The sequence below is a fragment of the Myxine glutinosa genome, chromosome 5 (genome assembly GCF_964187855.1).
Source record: "Myxine glutinosa chromosome 5, kmMyxGlut1.1, whole genome shotgun sequence".
Classification (NCBI taxonomy): domain Eukaryota; kingdom Metazoa; phylum Chordata; class Myxini; order Myxiniformes; family Myxinidae; genus Myxine; species Myxine glutinosa.
The window spans coordinates 186,419,730-186,436,053 of NC_136265.1; the positions used below are offsets into that span (position 1 = coordinate 186,419,730).

A 16,324-nucleotide genomic window follows, 5' to 3' on the forward strand; every position below is an offset into this window, starting at 1 on the left:
CTCAGCTTTTCAGTTTTCGTTTTTTTGTAAAATGTAGAAAATGCTCCTATATCTATCTGGGGGGCGGGTGGGGGGTTCTCTGTCAGCCATCATTTTTCTGGATTGCTTCCAAGCCAAGAGCCTGGTGTTGGCTTAGCGGTTCGGGTGCCGGCTTGGGATCCTAGGATCCTGTGTTCGAATCCCGGTCGATCGCTGATTTAATGCCAGGGGGGTTGACTCAGCCTGTCATCCTTCCGAGGTCGGCAAATTGAGTACCAGCTTGCTGGGATGAATGATCCCGGTGTGTATCCCGGCTTAGAATAGGTACAGCGTATCCTTGCGCATCGCAAGAGCGTGACCAAGGATTGGCGTCAGGAAGGGCATCCGGCCATAAAAACATTGCCTCAAACAGGGAACCATGATTGTCATGGGGCCCGCAAGGCTAACTCCCGCTCTAGCAGGGAAAAATGGCCTTAAAATGATCTCTTTTTTTCCAAGCCAAGGCTGTCTCACTGATTAACGATCTTACTTTGTCTAGCCATCTCTCACCTTAAGCTGACCATCAAACAATCTCTTCCCTGCACCTCTCCTACCCCTACTACCTCAGCCTGTCAAGCTGCTTCTGTACCTCCTCCTCTTCACTCTGTTCATGACATCCATCGATGTTCTACTTGTTATCCTTTCAGCATTCCACTCCTTTCCCTCCGTACCAATTGCCACGCATCCTTTGTTTCCACCCAAACTGCCTCTCTTTGGAACAGCCTCCCAATAAATGTTTAGGAAAATGCTTTTCATTGTTGCAGAACAATAATTTCAACCCCATTATATCACTTCAGGATTTCCTCCGGGCACTGTCCTGGGTTCTCATATCTTCATCTTGCTTTATCAATGACCTTCCCTCCGTCATAAGGTCAAGTCTAGGACTGTTTTAACTGATGATTGCACAGGATTTAGCTCCATTTATAATAGCTTAGATAAGAGAGGAGCTAATTCCGATATGCACCAATATTTGGACAACATTGAGGCCTGGGATGATGAGTGTAAAGTAGCATTTGTACCACACAAGTGCCAGGCAATGATTAATCTCCAACAACATAGAGCCTAACCACTTCCCCTTGTTATTCAAAGGCGTCTATATTGCTGAGTCCGACACTATTCATATCATGGGGGTTATTGTAGACCAGAACCGCAACTCTCCCCCTCCCCATCTGTTTCCATCTATCCACCCCATGTGTCACCCTTACCCCTCATTCCTCCCCACACCCATTATTTGTCACAGTCTCCCTCTATTTTGTCCCTCAACCCTCCTGTTGTTGTTTCCCCCCTCGCCCTACTGATGTCTTTGTTCTGTTGCCTCCTGATCCATTCATTGTACGAGCTCTTCCATGAGCCTTGACCTTGTATCCAAAAAACTGCAACAAGTAAATAACGTTGTGGCTAATATAAATGGTCGTAGGCTGGATATTCTGCCATCAGTGGATCAACTCCTTACTCCAACAAAGATTTTCCGACAAAGAAATCGAATGTTGGATCAATTTGCTCAATAAATAAATGAAAAAGTAGATTTTTTTGTGTGCCATTATTCGAACTTAGATGAAGATTTGATCACATTGTAGGTCAAATTTATGCAGAAAATTTGAAAGGGTTCACAATATTTTTCTCACCATTGGAGGAAGTGGGGTGATATCCCACCTGCCTCATTATCAACACCAATGTGCTCTCATTGTGAAAATGACTTTATCCTCAATTTGATGTCTTAGTGATATCCCAAAACACAATCCTCTCTCTTGAGAGAAACAACCTTTCTGGTTTTTTCCCCATCAAGCATTCAGTTGTGCATTTGATCAGTAAGTTGTCCAATTGTTGTTACACATGCAACATGATTTCTAAACAACTTTCTTTCTTTCTTTTTTTTAATACAAAATCGAGGCTCGTGTAAGAGCTAACATTAATCCCCAAAAAAAAAAAAACCGGACATAAAACATATGATAAAGGGAGTGGGAGACAAGATGGAGAGAGAGAGAGAGAGAGAGAAGCACACAAGTACAACAGTGGAGAACAGGGACATCGGGAGATCTGTGGGAGGGAGAGGGCTTGGGGGGAGGAGGCATAGGAAGGTTGAGGTATAAAACACATGGACACTGCTAGGACTTCCAGGAAAGAAGTCGGTGTTTCAAAAAAGTGGATCTGGGGTGAATTAACAGGGGTAGAAAAGATCAAGGTTTTGGATGGGGGAAGATACGAGATGGTGGTGAACAGATGTTTTAAAGACCTGGAGGGAGGAGTGGGATTGAAGAGAGTGAGGGAGTTTGTTCCAGAGGTGGGAGAAAAGAGGAATGAAGGAGTGAAGGTGAGCAGAGAGTCTTGATTTTGGCATTTTCACCATAAGAGGGTTGCTGGCAGATCTTGTGCGACCTGTAGGAATATTTGGGGGACAGAGAACAGACAGAGCTGGGGGAGCTAGGCCGGAGAAGAGTTGGTAGAAGACAGAAAGACCACCAACCTGCCTGCGTTGAGTGAGTGAAAGGCCCTCAGAGTTAGCTTAATCATGGGAGATTCCAATGATTCTGAACGCTTTGGTTTCAACAGCGTGAAGACGAGCTAGGTGTGAGGCAGGAGCACTGGCCCAGAGGGGAGAACAGTATTCCATTGAGCTGTGGATGAAAGCCTTGTATGTGGTGAGGAGCTCAGGTGCACCAAGGAAGGACTATGCATGACGGAGGATGCCCAGTCGGCGACTGGTTTTGGAGGCCAGCTTGGAAATATGGTTTTCCCAGGAAAGATCATGGCAGAAAGTGAGACCCAAAAGCTTGAGTGACAGAACTTCTTGGAGAGGATTGTTCAGAAAGTAGATGGGAGGGTTGTCCAGTCGGTCTTTTCGGAGAGACATCGTAAGAGTGTGACATTTGTCAGGATTGAAAGACATGTTCCACTTGTTTGACTAGTTTGTGATATTGTCCAGGTCTGCAGAGAGTGAAGAGGCTGCTGCCGATCTGAGGGATGAGATATGGAGCGGCAGAGAGTGGAGTCATCAGCAAAGAGATAGAGAGGATTTTCCAGAGAGTCGGAGAGATCATGGATGAAGACCAGAAAAAGCACAGGGCCCAGAACACTGCCTTGGGGAACTCCAGCCTGAACAGGAAGGGGCAATGAGAGAAATCCATTCAGGGCCACATGATGACTTCGACCAGACGAAGTCTGCAAGCCATGCGTGGAGATTTCCATGGATATCATAGGAGGAGAGTTTGGTGAGCAGAGCTGGGTGCCAGACTGTATCGAAAGCACGTGATATGTCAAGGGAGACAGCTCTGATTTCCTGTTTGGCATTGAGGACCTCCATCCATTGTTGAGACAGCAGAAGCAGCATGTCCAGAGTAGAATGACCTGGTCTGAAACCAAATTGATGATTTCGAGATCAAGCCATTGGAGAAGAGGTAGGATTTGATGTCAGAAGCGATGATTGATTCCATGACCTTGCTGATTATTGGGAGCAGGCTGATTGGTCTGTCGTTGGAAGCATCTGTTTTTGCATCTTTTTTGTGTAAAGCAGTGATGTTGGCTGATGTCCAAGCAGATGACAGATGACCTTGAGCAAAAGAGAGGGTGAGGAGAACATAGAGAGGGTGAGACAGAGCGACAGAGCAGGTTTTTAGGACCTGTGGGCTGATGCCGTCTGTTCCAGTTGCAGAATCAAAACTTCAAATGGCAAATCAACATAATCGTCCAATATGTTGGAGATCAGAATTTGCCAGCTCTGCTCTTTTTGTACTCTGCCACTCCGACAAGGTTGGAGACTATGGAGGAGGGGGCGGGGAAGGTGAGATAAGGGGCAGACATTAAAATGAGTCCGACCGACTGACCGACTAATCATCTGTCCATGTACTTTTGTGTCCGCGATATTTCAAAAACCGTTGAACATTTGGCTTTCATATTGCAGACATCAATTCATCATGACATTATCTCAACTTCATTAGATCACGGCTGTGATTGGCTGAATTATGTTGCCATGGCAACCATTTCCGTGATTTGGCTTGTTGGCTTTTATTGCCTTGTTTCTTGTTAAATATGCTGTGTGTGTCAACCACCCAAAAGGTGGGAGACCTAGAATATCGACCAGCTCCGTCTTTTATTGTAGGAATCTCAGATTGTTTCCAGGCATGCTCGGTGAAGAGTTATAAATACAATATCAACTATGACGTCTAACAATTGTAGCAATAAGGCAAAGGAACATGCAAACCACACCCACAAATGTACACACACAAACACACGCACACTCCACGTTGCCTTGAATTTAGAGATGCTCTCAAGGTTTATCGACTTGCAGAGAAATCTCCATTTGTTAAGGCTGCATTCAAGCAGGCACCAAATGGCCTGGGTAAGTGAAATAATGCACACTTTACCTCCTATAAGGGGAAACAATGAAAGGGATAAGCATCTTTGGATACGTGTTTGCAACTACTCGGATTACATGTGCTGATTGAAAATCCTCGTATTGATGGGATGACATCCCTGATAAACAGGAGGCGTTGCATTCTTTTAAATGATTGTCTGGAAGTAACCATGATACCTGCATATCTCGGGCATATTGATTTTGTAGCATCCTGACACAACAAGGAAATATAGTTTTGGAATGGTTCGACAACAAGCTGCTAAAATATTTGGAATTGGTGAGCATTGCAGAGGGTGTTGCATTATTTATCAGAGTTCAATATTCAATTATCAGCTTTTGCTTGTTCTTAGCTCTTGTTGTGGAGAGCATGCAGTTGTTGGCTCTTGATGATGTAGTAGGTCATAGCTACTTCCTTGGAACCCCAGAGATCATGAGTTTGAATCCTGCTGTTGTAGAAATACAGTTTTAATCATCCACCCCCAGTAAAAGTTGCTGTTCTTGCCATCATGCTTTTTTTTATTTATAAATAAACAATGTGGTCGTATGTGAGCAAGGTAAGTACAATTTCAACTGCCAAGGGTTTTTGTACACATGGAGGAAGTTCATGGAAGAGCAAGAGCAGAATTTAATGGAACAAAATGGAAAACGGGGAAAACACCGACAGCAGAGTACAATTCAAGGGGAGGAGGTGAAGGACACATGGAGGGTGAACAAGCTGCACATAAGCTGAAACAGCATTTCGAGGAAGTGGGAAAAGGGGATGTGAAACAGAAAAGGAACAAAGCAACCGACAACTAACAAATTAAAAGAGGTGAGGAGAAAGGTGGGAAATAACTTGAAAAAGTGGAGTGTTTCGGAATGGGGCAATTTGGGGTAATAATATTATAATATGAGTTCCCTTACAAGGAACTATGATGCGGGAGGTTGGCTGTTAGGCCTGTCAAAGCTTGGACTATTATCACCAACTTATGGATTGTTTGGCTGTTCTCTATCATTTAAGTGCTGAACTTCAAGCGAGGAAGCAACACAAACCATTTTTTATTTTTTATGTATGACTCCGTCAGGATTCGAACTGCTGACCTCCGAGACCCAGAGATGACACTCTATTAGGCCAAGGGTTCTTTTGGCCAAGAGGTAGAATAGATTGAGCTTGGAACCAAGTTTTGAGGATGAAGCAAAAGTTTTTCTCACGAGTTTGAGTCCAAAAATGGGTCACTCAAATATTTACCACATAGAGAGGTTGGACTATCGGTATTTTGTTTCTGCTCAAACAATTCCTGGCTTCTTGCATATCATTGGACGACCTTTTTTTGGCAGCGCATTACTCATGTCAATTATGTGGAAGAAGAAGAAGAACCACCTTTTGAGGCCATTTTTCCCCGCAGAGCAAGGGTTGGCCTTTTTTGGGCACGTTGGTCCCCTTTTTGAAGCAATGTTTTATGGCCGGATGCCCTTCCTGTCACCAACCCTCTTAGTCGAATCTTGAGACACACACGGAATTACCAGTGAACTGGTACTCAATTTGCCGACCTCGGATGGATGACAGGCTGAGTCAACCCCCCTGGCGTTAATTCAGCGATCGACCGGGATTCGAACCCAGGATCCTCTAGGATCCCAAGCCGGCACCCGAACCGCTAAGCCAACACCAGGCTAATGCCAATTATGTGGGATCTGGACAAAACTGTAAAACTGTCATGGGAGCTGCTTACCTGCAAGGAGCCACGATTCAAATTCGAATGAGGCATGGCATTGGCTGCAAAGTAAACATTTTTTAGTCGCTCGCCCCTCTGACAACATCAGAGACAGGGGACATTAGAATGAACTCCGTCCAACCGACCGATATCATCCGTACATGTACTTTTGTGTACGTGATATTTCAAAAACCATTGAACGTTTAGCTTTCGTATTGCAGATATAAATTCCTCATGACATAATCTCAACCTGATTAGATCACGGCTGTGATCGGCTGAATTCTGTTGTCAAGTCGACTAACTTGGTAACTCGGCTTGTGTACGCGATATTTATAAAACCGTTCAAGATTTAGTTTTCATGTTGCACCTACCAATTTCTTCTTTCTCTTGCTGTGATTTACCTTGAGGATTACAGCACGAAAAGCTTCAGTTAATTCTTATGTCGAGTTTGTTTTCTTGTATTTTATGATTTTCTTGGTCGACTTGGAGTGTGTGTGAGGGTAAGAAGGAATATGTATGAGCAAGTTCTCAGGTAATGGTGAAAGGCACAATCTGTCTTTGGAGGAATTTTATGGAGGCGGGTTTGTGAATTTGGCAGTTTAGTTTTGTGAATTTGGTTGTTTGGTAGTTATTCGGTCCCTGCGTGTATTTCCAATGCAGCGGATTCTGGGAGGGAAAGATTTATGAAGATGTATGTGTCATAGTCTTTTGTTGTATTTGTATTTGTTTGTCTCTGTTTTGAGTTATTCGTGGTCGGTGTGGTGTCGTAGATACGTACACACATGTAATGCCTTGGCTGGACCACATATGCGGACCATACTGAGGTTAAAGGGCTGAAATCCACATATGCGGACCATACTGAGGTTAAAGGGCTGAAATAGGATGATGCTGAGTACTGTGTGTGTGTGTGTGTGTGTGTGTGTGTGTGTGTGTGTGTGTGTGTGTGTGTGTGTGTGTGTGTGTGTGTGTGTGTGTGTGCTTGTGTGTGCATGAATTTATATGGAGGAATAATGTCATGGACTGTGGTTTATAAAGTATTTTTGTATTGCAATAGCATCCTTCATCCAAGTCTCAAAGTTTGAGCTCTTATCGTCTGAGTCTGAGTTAACTAGAAATACAAAATCTTATGACTTTTTGTGATACTTAAGCCTGAATCCAAAATTGAATCTTGTATAATTACCAAACGTCTAACTAGTGAGGTCATCTCAGATCAATTCTCGAAGAGATGAACTTATAAAATGGGTCGGGATGTCTGTCCATCCTTCCATAGACACATAGGTCATTAACTTTTTGCTATTTTTCTACTCCTCCCTTATCACCTGGCTGATTGTTCTGAAACTTGACAAATGAATACAAGACAGTCACACGCTCAATGGCTCAGGCTTCGGATCATGGGGGCTTTCAGAGGGATTACCCCCTGAAACTTCGGATCCCTACTCATCCTTTATTTACCAACCGATTGTTCTGAAACCCGATTCATCCCTTCTACTCGATGGTCTGCAGAATCACTCGATCTTACATTTTTTCGATCTCTACAACTCGAGAGATGACCGTCAGCCCGCTCGGGGCTATTTTTCATTTTTACCAATGCCCTACTGAGAGGGAAATTTTCCTTCTGTGCCTTGTCTTGTGTACATGTGATTTCCATTAATTCAAGTGGTTCAAGAGATAGATTTAGTGGTTTGTGGTTAAGTCCATCAGAGTTATATGTAAAGGGATTGCTTATAGATGGACAATGTGAATAAAGGTAAGCTGGGTGATGCAGAAATGGGCCAAACAGCCTCTTCTGTCTGAGTTTCTTTGTATTATTCCGTGTAGTAGCTTTTATCAACTGAAAGCCGATAAGAGGATGTTAACTTCCATGGGAAGCACGGTGTAGTTGACGTTTTACATCAGAGGGAAACAATGAAGAACTAACGCTGGAAACATAAGCCGCACCTCGTTTCCGAGTGGGGTTAACATATTCATATAACCCCTCATTTGATAAAATCCATTGTTTAATTTCCCCCGGATGCACACCGTCATTAGCCTTCATAAAGAAGAATCTCCTGTAAATATTCATTCATTCATTCATTGTATAATACAATTTTTTTTTTTTGTCTACAACATCGAGGCTCGTGTAATAGTCAGGTTCACTATGCTTTTTCGTTCAAAATCATGGTAGATTAGCAAACCTATACATTTTTGGAAACGTTATTACATGGAAAATCTGAAAATCAATGTTTACATTTGCCAATTCCGACCAATTCGATTCGACCAATTCGACCAATCGACCAATTCCATTCGACCAATTCGACCATTCGACCAATTCGATTCGACCAATCGACCAATTCCATTCGACCAATCGTTTCGATCGACCATTCGACCATTCGACCAATTCGATCGATTCGATTCTATTCGATTCACCGAATTCGATTCGATCGACCATTCGACCAATTCGATTTGCCAATCAATTTGACCGACCTTTGCTTGTGTGGAACGGACTGTGAAAACGATGCGGACTATATTGTCGGATACGACACACAGGACAGTGATGACGAACTCTAAATGGCATATTCTGTAATCGTGTATGTTTGATGCCATTGACTGCCTGTGTATATTTTGTCATTGACTGCCTGTGTAGATGTGAAGTTATACTGACTGCATGTGTATATATGATTTTGCTGACTGCCTGTGTATGTTTGGTGATATGAATTATTGTGACACATTTTGATGTTATTAACTGCCTGTACAAAATGATAACATGTATTTGATTATGCAACTTATCGCGAATATAAAGACAGTATTTTGCAATTCAAAACCTTTGATTCGTGTCTTACCATTCCCCATAGCACTAATTTGATACTTTCATTGGATTCCTTGTCCCTGAAAATATAGGTTTAGTATATTTTTTAAAGTTTTTAGGGTAATTAGAGGCAGAAATAGAACAAAATATGTATTTTACAGTGGCCATTTTGAAAATCCAAAATGGCCGCCATACAGGTATCTCTCCAAATGTAAACATTGATTTTTAGTTTCCTTATGCTATAACCTTTCCAAAAATGTATAGGTTTGCTAATCTGCCATGATTTTGAACGAAATATAATTTATTGACATGGTGAACCTGACTATAAGAGCTAACATTAATCAAAAAAAAAAAACGGAAACATCCAAAAAAAACTATAATAAAGGGAGCGGAAGACAAGGTGGGGAGAGAGAGGGAAGCACACAAGTACAACAGCAGAGAACAGGGACATCGGGAGATCTGTGGGAGGGAGAGGGCCTGGGGAGAGGAGGCATGGGAAGTGGGGTTGGGGGTTGGGAGAGGTATAAAACACATGGGCACTGCTAGGATTTCCAGGAAAGAAGTCGTTATTTAAAAAAAGTGGATCTGGGGTGAATTAACAGGGGTAGAAAAGATCAAGGTTTTGGATGTGGGAAGATAAGAGATGGTAGTGAACAGCTGTTTTAAAGACCTGGAGGGAGGAGTGGGATTGAAGAAAGTGTGAGAGTTTGTTCCAGAGGCGGGAGAAAAGAGTGAAGGTGAGCAGAGAGTCTTGATTTTGTCAGTTTAACCATAAGAGGGTTGCAGGCAGATCTTGTGCGACCTGTAGGAATATTTGGGGGACAGAGCCCAGAGAGAGCTGGGGGAGCAAGGCCGGAGAGGAGAGGAGTCGGTAGAAGACAGAAAGACCACCAACCTACCTGCGGTGAGTGAGTGAAAGGCCCTCGGAGTTAGCTTCATCGCGGGAGATTCCAATGATTTTGAAAGCTTTGGTTTCATAATTTTCTTTCATTTCATAATTCTGAAAGATTTCTGAAATTGTATGCATAATGCTCATTTGTTTTATTGTGACCATACATCCTGCTGGCTCGCACATTTGTTGTGCTTCACAAGGCCTTTAAAACAGCAGAAACTGTTATTTTATGGATTTGCAAACATTATTATTCAACCAATATATGTGCATATATTTAGAGTCCTTTATTATCCCCATGCTTTTTGAAAAAGAAAAGGGGGGGATATAATAATCGGCTCTTTATGTCCATCTGTCCGCCTGTCATCTCCGAAACGGTTGTGCATAAATTCATCAAACCTGGTAAATATGATCGCCACATGGCAAGAAGGTGCAAGAGAAGTATAATTTTTGGCCCTGCCCCCTGGGGTGGGGTCAAAAGGTCAAATACCAAAAAATGCAATTAGGTGCACATTTTTGAACATTTTTAAGTGAAACTTTGTATTTGCAATCAAGATTGGGGAACATATGAGATTTTGGGATTTGATCCTCCGGTTCATGCTCCAGGGGGTCGGAACTTGGGATCAAAGGGGTCAAAATGGGGGGGGGGACTCTAACTCAAAATTTGATATTGGGTCATTCCTGGTGGAACCTTTTACCATCTTTCAACTTTGCTGCCATTAATTTCGCTTTTTTTTTTTTTTTTTTTTTTTTTTATATACAAGATCGAGGCTCGTGAAAGAGCGAACATTAATCACACAGAAACACAAACCGACACATAAAACATATAACATCGGGAGCGGTAGACAAGATGGGGAGAGAGGGGGAAGGACACAAACACAACATTTGAGAGCAGGGACCGAGAGACATGGAGACATCGAGAGATCTGAGAGAGGGCGAGGGCTTTGGGGGGGGGGGGCATGGGAAGGGGGCGGTGGGAGAGGTATAAAACATATGGACACTGCCAGGACTTCCAGGAAAGAAGTTGGAATTTCAAACAAGGTGGATCTGGGGTGAATTAGCGGGGGTAGAAAAGATCAAGGTTTTGGATGGGGGAAGATAAGAGATGGTGGTGAACAGCTGTTTTAAAGACCTGGAGGGAGGAGTGGGATTGAAGGGAGTGAGGGAGTTTGTTCCAGAGGCGGGAGAAAAGAGGAATGAAAGAGTGAAGGTGAGCAGAGAGCCGAGATTTCGGCAGTTTAACCATCAGAGGGTTGCTGGCAGATCTTGTGCGACCTGTAGGAATATTTGGGGGACAGAGCACAGAGAGAGCTGGGGGTGCAAGGCCGGAGAGGAGTCGATAGAAGACAGAAAGACCACCTACCTGCCTGCGGTGAGTGAGTGAAAGGCCCTCAGAGATAGCTTCATCGCGGGAGATTCCAATAATTCTGAAAGCTTTGGTTTCAACAGCGTGAAGCCGAGCTAGGTGTGAGGCAGGAGCACCGGCCCATAGGGGAGAACAGTATTCCATTGAGCTGCGGATGAAAGCCTTGTATGTGGTGAGGAGCTCAGGTGTGCCGAGGAAGGACTTCGCACGACGGAGGATGCCCAGTCGGCGACTGGCTTTGGAGGCCAGCTTGGAAATGTGGTTTTCCCAAGAAAGATCATGGCAGATAGTGAGACCCAAAATCTTGAGCGACAGAACTTCTTGGAGAGGATTGTTGAGAAAGTAGATGGGAGGGTTGTCCAGTCGATCTTTTCGGAGAGACATAGTAAGAGTGTGAGATTTGTCAGGATTGAAAGACATGTTCCACTTGTTTGACCAGTCTGTGATTTTGTCCAGGTCTTCAGAGAGTGAGGAGGCAGCAGACTGCCGATCTGAGGGAAGAGGAATGGAGCGGCAGAGAGTGGAGTCATCAGCAAAGAGATAGAGAGGATTTTCGAGAGAGTCAGAGAGATCATTGATGAAGACCAGAAAAAGCACGGGGCCCAGAACACTGCCTTGGGGAACTCCAGCCTGAACAGGAAGAGGAGATGAGAGAAACCCATTCAGGGCCACACGTTGACGACGACTAGAGAGGAAGTCCGCCAGCCATGCGTGGAGATTTCCATGGATACCAAAGGAGGAGAGTTTGGTGAGCAGAGCGGGGTGCCAGACCGTGTCGAAGGCACGTGATATGTCGAGGGAGACAGCTCTAATTTCCTGTTTGGCATTGAGGACCTCCATCCATTGTTGAGACAGCAGAAGCAGCATGTCCAGAGTAGAGTGACCTGGTCTGAAACCAAATTGATGATCAGAGATCAAGCCATTGGAGAAGAGGAAAGATTTCATATCCGAAGCAATGATGGATTCCATGACTTTGCTGATAATTGGGAGAAGGCTGATTGGTCTGTAGTTGCTAGGATCTGTTTTTGCACCTTTTTTGTGCAAAGCGGTGATGTTGGCAGATTTCCAAGCAGATGGCAGTTGACCTTGAGCAAAAGAGAGGGTGAAGAGAACAGAGAGAGGGTGAGATAGAGCAGCAGAGCAGGATTTTAGGACCCGTGACCTGATGCCGTCGGGTCCAGTTGCAGAATCAGAGTCGAGGGTTGACAGAAACTTTTCCACCTTGTCAGGAGGAAAGGACACGGACTCCAGGAGCAGCAGGGTACGACTGGGTATGGTGGGTACAGAGAGGGATGGGTTTGGGACACAAGATTTAGAGGCAAACACAGAGTTGAGGCATTCAGCTTTTTCACGTGCGGAGTCAGCTGTGTAGCCGTTTGAGGTAAGGGAGGGGATGGAGGGGGAACAAACACCAGAAACGGATTTGACCAGACGCCACCAGGATTTGGAAGAGGGAGACAGATAAGAGAGTTCGGTCTTGAGAACGGAGAGATATTGTTTCCTGGCTCTCCTGAGGGTGGACACACACTTGTTTCGGGCTTTGTGAAAGGAAGTGAGATTTCCTTCCGTTGGATTTGCTTTCCAGGAGACGAAGGCAAGTTGTTTCTGGGCAACAGCCTCACCACAAGATTCCGTGTACCATGGACGGGAGGAAGGGTATGACAACTGAAGACGAGATGGGATAAATCTGTGCATGAGAGAGAGCAATTTACTTTGGAAGAATTCCCAGGATGAGTTGATGTCAGAGGTGATAGAGATGGGAGACCAGTCCAGATGATTGATGGCTGCTTGAAGACCATGCCAGTTGGCCTGAGTGAAATGCCAGACTCGTCGACGCCGAGCAGGCTCCCTGAGGATGGTCAGAGAGATGTCCACTTTAACAAGGACATGATCAGATGATCCGATCGGAGCAGAAGAAGAGCAGCAGACATTTTCAGGGAAGTTAGTCATAACCAAGTCCAGAAGAGAAGATGTTCCGTTGACTGAGATCCGGGTCGGGAAATTGACAGATTGTGTCAGTCCCAGTGAGTCGCAGAAGTCCTTTGCTGAGGAGCCATGGCTGGTGAGAGAGGTACCCCTACCCAGCCAACTGGCATGATGACAGTTGAAATCACCACATATGAGGAAGAGAGAGTTGGGATGAGTAGATAGAAGTTGGTCCATATCATCAGACAGCGAGATGTAGATGGAGTCATCACTGTTTGGTGGACGGTACAACACACATATGAACAAGAGGTGGGAGCGAATGGGAAGCCGTAGCCAGAGGTATTCCTGGGGGTGAGGTGGAGAGAGTGCAGTGCAGGGCGAGTGAGGAAGAGAGTTTTTGATAAAGATAGCAACCCCGCCTCCAGGACGAGGCTCAGGTCTATCATACCGGAGGAGGGAGTAGCCCGGGAGAGATACTATGGAATCAGAGACATCATAAAGGAGGAAAGTTTCTGTTAAGCAGATCACGTCTGGTTTGACAGAAGCAACCTGTATGGAGAGATCAGTTAAGTTTGAACGAAGGCCCCGGATGTTTGAGGTCCATACCGTTAATGAAGAGGAAGGGGGAGCATCAGATACAGAACAGGGGGGAGGAGGGGTAGGGTAAGATGTGGAAGAGGTGGAAGAGATAGGGAGAGCTGTTGAAGGTGTGTCAGAGATTTCAGAATAGCTCGGAGAAAGGGAAGGATGGGGCGGACAAAAGGTTTGATGGTGATTGGGTGAGCCACAATGAGGTGTTATTTGAGGAGGGGGAAGCCTTCAGTTCATGATTCCACAATGGGTGGAATGGCCTTCAGTTCATGATTGATAATAGCAAGCCAATAGATGGAAGACTGTTATTGCTTTGCTGAGGAAGTAAGTTTCATTTCCAGGTATTACTGTTTTTATTGAAATTACCCTTAGTGGGTAGGAAAATTGGGATGGGGAGAGCAGGTGGGAATGGTGTGTGGTAGTATAGAGCCGATGGGTGGAATGGCCTTTACCTGTGTCATAATTCCTCAGTTTTGTTCCTTTGCATGTACAGTATAAACCAAACTGATGCTGTTGTTTGTACTTGTTTAAAGCCATGGATTGCCTTGTCTGCAGCAGTTTGCTTGTTCATGTGTTTTCACTTTCCAAGCTCCGGTGTTTTTCCCTGTCCATACCGTTTGGATATATCATGACTTATTCAGCTGCTGGGTAAGAGCTCCCTCCTCTGGCTAGTCCTTTCAATTGATGCATCTCGAGCACACTTTTCTTCTGATTTGATGTTTGAAACAAAGCAATTTCTAAGATTTCTTGCAAAACATTCTGATTCGTATTGTTTTGGCCTTTTATGAACTGCATTGCCACATAATGACAAATTATGTTTCCTGGATCAGTAGGGTTGAATCAGTAAATGTATGGTTTAAAGAAGGGTTGACAGATTGCCAAATACTTGATTTGTCTAAATCTGATGATTTATCTGTTTTATCTCAATCACAATCCTCAGAATTTAAATCAAGAAAAGAGTTAAACTCTACAAAACAACGTCCAAATTGGAAGATTGTTGTTTTGTTTGTCCTCTTTGTGCCACAAGGCTGCTGAGGCAGCTTCATTGGTTGGGGTTACACAATCTGGACAGGTCACCACTCTGACATGGGATACACGACTGAGAGTGCAGGAATTTGTAATTTATTCATGGTGCCAGCGATAGCTCACATACTCTTTAAATTCTAGCTTTGCGTTTCCAAACATAATCTATATTTCCAACGAGATGCGATTTGTCTGGATATAGATATATATCCAGACATTGATGCAGCGTCTTTTGCACCATCTTATCACATAACATTAGTTATTTGTGCCTGTTGTTTGTGTCCTTTATGATGTCCCTAAAAACATTAAGTTTCCTATTTTGAATTATTTTCAATTTTGTTTCCTGTTTGGAATGATTAAGAACCAATTGCTTAACCCGCTTTTCACTTTGTGCGCGGGATAAAAACAGCGAACAGACACATTAACAAATGTCCATAAAAGGAAAAAAATTAAAAATTAAAAAATTTGTTTGCATTTAAATAAAACAGCTATGAAATAAAGGAATACATTCATTGAGGAGGCATAAGAAACATACTGTATCAGGTAATGTGAAGAATTCCATGTGATAAACCTTTTAAAAGGGGTGGGGGGACAGACTATCCCTGAGGACAGTTCACAAATTGTTTTTTGTTATTTTTGGTCGAGACGACCCCTTTTATCATTTTCAGATTAAAATAGTGTCGTGCCGCTGGTGATTAAGATAGCCCAACGTTGCTTTACTCTGAGGCGTATTTTGAAACTTGGTGGGATTAGGCCGAAAAAAATATATTGCTGGTCTCTGGTCAGACCAAAGTTCTAGAATTGATGCGGCGATGCGGTTTTTTTTTTTTTTTTTTTTTTTGAAAAGCATGGATTGCACATATAAAGGTGTTGTTTTTTGTGTCCTCATGCCTTGCGGTCCTCCTCATCTGCCGTGGCGCCGTCCAGAGAAAAATTAAAGACAGCCAATGGGACAGGTCGGCCTTTTTGTAAATAATGAACACAAGTGTACTAAGTTATTTTAAAATGTATTTATTCTGAAAATCATTAAGTTCTTCAAGCATATTATCGACTGCCATTTCGTTCTCGAGATCGCCTCGCCGTACCGTCAAACATTCCAATGCGTCGATCGCGTCAACACTGCGCATGCGCAAGTGGTCTAACAGGTGATTGCCGAAGCATTTGAATGCTGAAAAAACCGCGCATGCGCAAATGACGACACCCCGGACCAATCTTCGTGTACGGGATGACACGCTGCATATGTATCAAAGCCACGCATGCGCAGATGGGCTGTATGGTGTGGTTCAAATCGGCGCATTCGCAGTTGGGCTAACGCGTAAGCGCTTGAATCCATGCCGATGGTCTCCCACGATCTCTTCTCCCAGTCCACCAGATTATCACAGACACTTACAACTTCATGTCAAACGAGATAGGATCCAGGCCTAACTAAACAAGACCACCCGCAACTCTCTAGGCCTTCTGGTTGCTTCACACGAACCCGACAAAGAACGTCTTCGTTTCAATAAATGACAATCACAATATCCAGCCGATTTGATTCATGACGACACAGCACACAAAACTACTCATATCTTTGGAACGGCTGGTTGGATTTGGACAATCTAAACGTAGCTTTGTAGGGGAGAACCGTGCGCGAACGTCGATACCAAGTTGTATATCCCGAGATAGCGCGCCGGCCCGGCAACAT

General features: G+C 44.0%; 1 protein-coding gene across 11 annotated transcripts in view; it reads left to right on the forward strand.

The window, feature by feature from the left end:
• The window catches only part of LOC137413498 (neurexin-1-like), a 1,626,023-nt gene that overhangs the window by 1,513,128 nt on the left and 96,571 nt on the right, over positions 1–16,324 (forward strand). The gene's annotated exons all lie outside the window — the stretch shown is intronic.